Here is a 5,743-nt window from a genome sequence, read left to right as displayed (position 1 = left end):
GTTCTGTAACTCTGTGGTTAGAGCTAGAATCCCCTCTTCAGGGCTGTGCCTATCAATCTACAGCTAAGGATGCAATTTCTTTTCTGTGGTCTAGCCAAGCAGGAAAGTAGAGAGGCAGTGATTGCCAATGTCCATGCACTTTTTATCTTACTCATCACTTGAGGTTTAAATGGATGGAGTCTGGTCATTCCATGCTGGTGACAACTGCGTGAGGTAGCAGAATCCTTAATTATACAGGCTGCTTTCTGCTTCTGGATACATAGGATTTAATAGCTTTTATTATAGTAGCACCTAAGGACCCAACTGAGTACTGTCTCTATCCTGCAGATATTTGCTGAGCTTTGTTTTTGCCCCATCACCTTGAGAGTTTTCTCAGAAGATGGGATTCTTTCCTTTACACTGGATAAACACAGACACGATAACTGCTTACAGTGGTTTATATGTTGGTAAGACAGGAAGAGTGGTTATCTTTATTAAGCACTAAAGTGTAGGTGGACATGGAGACACTGTCCATCAACTCCTCTCTCATCATTTGTGATGTATTGTGAAAAACAGAGCACATTCCTCATGCACTTACATAGGTGGGAGGAAAGAAATTATGATGAGGGCTGGAGCTTGTTGGTTTCTAGCAACAGGAGAAAGGCTCCCACTCCTATCTGCAGATCTGCACCTATGAAATACTGAGTGCCCTGGCAGTAGCTGAGGGGCCAGGAGCTCAGTCCAGCAAAGCAGATGCACCAGCTAACCCTGACCCTGCAACAACACCAGGTGGAACCTGCAAACGATTACAGGGGCTATGGGAAAGGAGGTCCCTGCTATGGGAAAGGAGGTCCTCACAGGCTGATTTCACCTGCTGGCAAAGGGTATTTCCCTGTTGCTTGGGCTTGTATCTCAGACACCAAAGAAGGACTTGTGGGGCCTTAGACTATTATCCTCTTCTGCTCTTCCACATGGGCAGCAGTGATATTGCCAGGGGAAGCTGTGAAAATATTAGGTATAACTATACGGCTCCGGTGGAGAGGCTCAAGGACGTAGGTGCCCAGGTGGTTTTCTTGTTGATCCTGCCAGAGAAAAGAAAGGCAGGGCTTGAGGAGGAGTGGGTAGATACTGCAGATCACCAGCTGGCATCAATAAGAGAGATTTGGTGTTTATGCTTGAAAGATTTTATCTCAGGGTAGGAACTCCTAGGAACAAATAGTGTCCTCCTGACAAAGGGGAGCAAAAGCAGCTCTGCCACGCAGCTGGCTGACATGGTAAGCAGAGTTTTAAACTAGGAACTAAAAGGGAGGGAGATAATGGCCCTTAATCAAGTAAGGAAGTGGTGTGAGATGATGTGTAATAAATAGAACAGGGTGAAAGAGGTCAACTTAAGCAAATGCACCTCAATGAGGAAGTGCCAACAGTATGGCATTACGAGAAAAGGCCTGATCTTTTTCTGGGACGTTGGCTCAGTGGGGTGCCTTATCTGACATATTTATCCATGAATGCATGCAGAATGGAGAAGCAACAGGAGCAGTTAGAAATCTGTATGCAAATGCAGGGCTACAGTATCTCTTTGAGATCACAGTGATGTCATGGGATAGCTCACACAATCGACATGATGCAATCGATGGTTACAGGCAGTTTAGTGACGACTGGGAGGGAGAGGAGGAATTTACCTTCTGTGAGAGAGTAGCAGGGATACATGGAGCTCTGTCTCGAGAAAGGTAGGATCTGGTTGAGAGCTTATGGGTCAGAAACAATATCTTGCTGAAATGAAAGATTAATAAACCTTGAAGCAAGCTTCATATGCTTTCTATGACAAGGAGTTATAACTGGAGTAGCTTCGTTGTGCAGAAGAATTCTCATTCTGCCGCAAGATGTTCAGAGTGGTGCTCATGACCTTTCACAGGGCAGCTCACGAACAATATCGTCTGTCCATCTGTCTCGGGGCATCTCCAATTTCCAGCTGGTGATGCTAGTTCTTGATCTCAATGAGTACAATCTCAGTTGGAAATGTTCCCCATATGCTTCTCGTCTAAAACTGGACAACTGATTTTTAGGACTTTCAAAGCTTTTTGGAAGACCGTTTAGACTCAGTAATGTCATATGTGGGAATCATAAGATATCCACATCCAAGATGGAAGGTTTTGCGAAAGATCTGCTTTTTGCTCTTTATCACTGCAGATGGATTTTGCGTGGGTCTCCAGTTTTTTACACTTGGCTCATAAGTCCTCAAGCCACAGCATCTGTAGTAACACCTATGTACCAGATGTTAAGACAAATCTTTATGAGTCTTATGTGGCAAAAGAAAATTACCACCTCCCACTTCTGTCTAAATGACAGAATATCCTGTCCCCACTGGCACCAAATGGCCTGATTTCACAAAGAATATTATATTTCCTAAGGAATTAATAGGATATCATATAAAAGGAATAGCCCTTGTAACATTTAAAGTACTTTAGCAAATCAGATAAGAAAGCTCCCTCTAACCTATCCCGCATATGTAATTTACAGAACACTTTGGTCTCTGCTATTGTCAGGCTATAAGAGTTGAACAATACTTTAGCAGTTGCAACTACACTGACTTCAGTGGAATGTTGCTCACTTAAATGCGGAGATTTCCTTTTACAATTACATGCATTTAACTTGAAATAAAAATAGACCTAAATTAAGGGATAAAAACAACCCACCAAATAAAAAAAAACCAAAACCATTGCTACTCAGACATCTCATATCAGAGACCTGCTATTTTGGCTGCTTGCAAACTAACTTCTGATAGCAACAGGGTGAGAAATCATAAAAATGAGAAGGTATATATTTTAAATCCTACCCCATCATAGGGCAAACACTAAATAATACATTCTCTTTCAGACACATGCCCTCACTGTCTATATGAAACTGATAACACCAGTCAGAAAGGTAACAAAATGTCATTTTAGGGAAGATTTTTTCATACATGTTCTCACAAGTTTGGAGAGGCAGGAGAGAAGAGAGGAGCAGGTTTCTTCTTATGCTTTTACATTTTAGTTTCTATTTATAATTAAATGACTCATTACTCCATGAAAATCACATTTTCCAATTGCTTCCAGGCAAACTGCCTGCAGTGTTCTCTAAGGAATTTTCTTCTCTTTTTTTTTTTTTTCTCTGTAATATTTAAAAGATGGTCTAGCATTTGCATCTTATTTATCACAGCACTGTAATACTGATGTTACCAAATGCTAAGACAAGTATTTCCTATGCTTCTGCTACTGTGTTGAGAAAAATAACTTTTATGCCACAGATATTCTAAGTTTTGGAGAGATGGGTCTCTGCGGCTGGCTCATTGAAAGCACCATGGAGAGATCTGCTAGGGAAGAAGTATTAGTTTATAGCGTGAAGTTTAAATGTGAAGTATAGGTTTGCAGGGGAATAGTACTCTTAAAAGTCACCAGGAACTGCTTTGATACCAGAACTGAGAATAAAGACTGATTAGTGATCAGCAGAACATCTATTGCCAGAGGCAATAATCAACGGCCTAAAGGTAAAGCACTTGAAAGGGTTTGCTTCTCTATTTTACTTTATTTTCATTTGTCTCTGTTAGCCCTGGGATGCTAAATGAGACATGCAGTACATTTAGTTTTCCTGTAACTACATGAAGGAAATGTTTTAATTTTCAATAAACATCAAAAACACAGTGCCTTGATACAAATTTCACTTAGTAAAAAGAAGTAGTTATGAGAGAGACAAGAAAGTTCAGGTCAAATGCTTGAAACTAGCAAAGAAACTTGTAAAAGACAGGAGTAAGGCAACAAGGTCATCTTTGTTCAGGCCCAATGTATCCAAGTTCTTAAGACACTTTGGATTCTAATGTTTGCAAAATAAATAGTTACAGTATATGTTTTTCCTACACAGTGTAATCATAAAACCAAGTTATCTTGTTATTTTATTTTTAAAATAAATATAAGCATTTTAGAATTTTAAAAATTTAAATTTAGAACACATTAGGTCATGACGAAACATTTAGAATGTACTTAGCTATGAAACACATGTTTCATACTGAGCTTCTTAATCTACAGAACATCACAGACAATAATAGGTATAGATAATATTTGTATTTCTTATGGAAGACCTCTACTTAGTGACCATTATAAGGCAATTTATTAAAAAAAGAAAAAAAAGGAAAATTATAAAGTAAATTAGAAAAAAAGGGGAAAAGAGGAACTTGGAGCCTTTTCGAGACACTATGGAGGCTGCCATACCCCTTCGTCTTTCATTCTGTCAACTGCCACATTTCCAGGGAACTGTGACTCTTCGCTCTCCATGCCTTGTGTCACCCTTTCAGCCAGGTAAATAATCAACAGAATTTAGCTGCAGCAATTCTCAAGTCTTACTTATTTCTTTGACTTTGATAGAGATGTATTCTGGGGTGTTGGTTATTGTGCAGATAATATCATTTCTTCTTTTAATAATTTGATACTGCTACCTACATAATATTTTTAAAATGTTTGTTTCTATTGCAAACATTAGCTTATCAGAGGAGTCAGCCTCTATTAGCATAAAAAATGACTTAACTAATCTCTTACTGTAGACAGTGTCACCTAATAAGTAATCAGAGGAACATGTTGAAATTTCATATATTAAGCACTGAAGTAACTGTCAAACTAAGATATATTTATATCATCATTTAGAATTAAAAGTTATAAATACCTTCTTTTCTTTAGCAGTGCTCCCACGGGATATTTCTTTGAGAATACAGTATGCCTGAAATTTTGATGCATTGTGAATTTTTACTAAAGAAATTGCTTGACTGATGTTCAAATAACCATCCCAGACCAAGGAGCAGTTGGTATAAAAGACTGTTATTTTAAAATGGATAAAAGAAAGATCTACTGGACAGAAGTCGTTAAAATAATACATGGAAACTTCCTTTTGTCTACCTGACACTGATGATGTATGATATGCCCTACATTTTGGCTGTGGCTTTGTTCTCTGCTAAAAGAAGTGCCACGCTGATTTTGTAAAAATGCTCTCTTGCTGGTTTGACAATAGTGGAATTGACAAGAGCCTGGCTCTCTGCTGCCCTAGCACTTTCCATACCCACCCCAGCAATAGCCCAGCTGAGGGACTCAGGCTAGCAGAAGTCTTCCTCACAATAAAATGCTGTTCTTCCCACTTACCTCCCTACCTACTCCAACTACCTCTACCTCCATACCCACCCACCTACCTACCCCAACTCACGGTGGGGTTAGAGAAACATCAGTGCCAAAAAAAAAAAAAAAAAAAAAAAAAAAAGGATAAAGAAGGGGTGGGGATTACCTTTTCTTCTTACACAATAACACAGACTGGTTCTGTCCTACTGACCACAATGTTTTTAAGAGAAAAGTTGGGGGGTTTTGTTTGTTTGTTTTAAAGCCGAAAGTAATTTTTTCTGTTCAGTAAGAGAGGACAACTTGTGGCGTGCTTGGGGAAAAAATGGGTGTGTAGAACATAACAGAAAACAAGCAGAAACATTTCGGTCTCCCAGCCCCTGCCGTACCGAGCACCAGACTGACCCTGGGGCACACGTGGCATCCTCGGTAGAGATGCGTGGCTGTCCCTGCTCGCACCTGCGGGACCGCGTAACCACCAGCGGTCCAGCACCTCCCCTGTCACCGGGACGGCCCCTGCGCTCGGTTGGGGCGGGCGGGGGCGCGGCTGCGGCTGCGGGCGGAGCTGCCGCGGCCCCGGTCCGCCACCGGCAGGGGGCGGGTGCGGCCGCCCGCGCCTCCCTCCGGCTGTGCGG

Source organism: Corapipo altera, unplaced genomic scaffold (genome assembly GCF_003945725.1).
Source record: "Corapipo altera isolate COAL_440 unplaced genomic scaffold, ASM394572v1 1b, whole genome shotgun sequence".
Lineage (NCBI taxonomy): Eukaryota > Metazoa > Chordata > Aves > Passeriformes > Pipridae > Corapipo > Corapipo altera.
Note: the sequence above shows the minus strand (reverse complement) of the source record.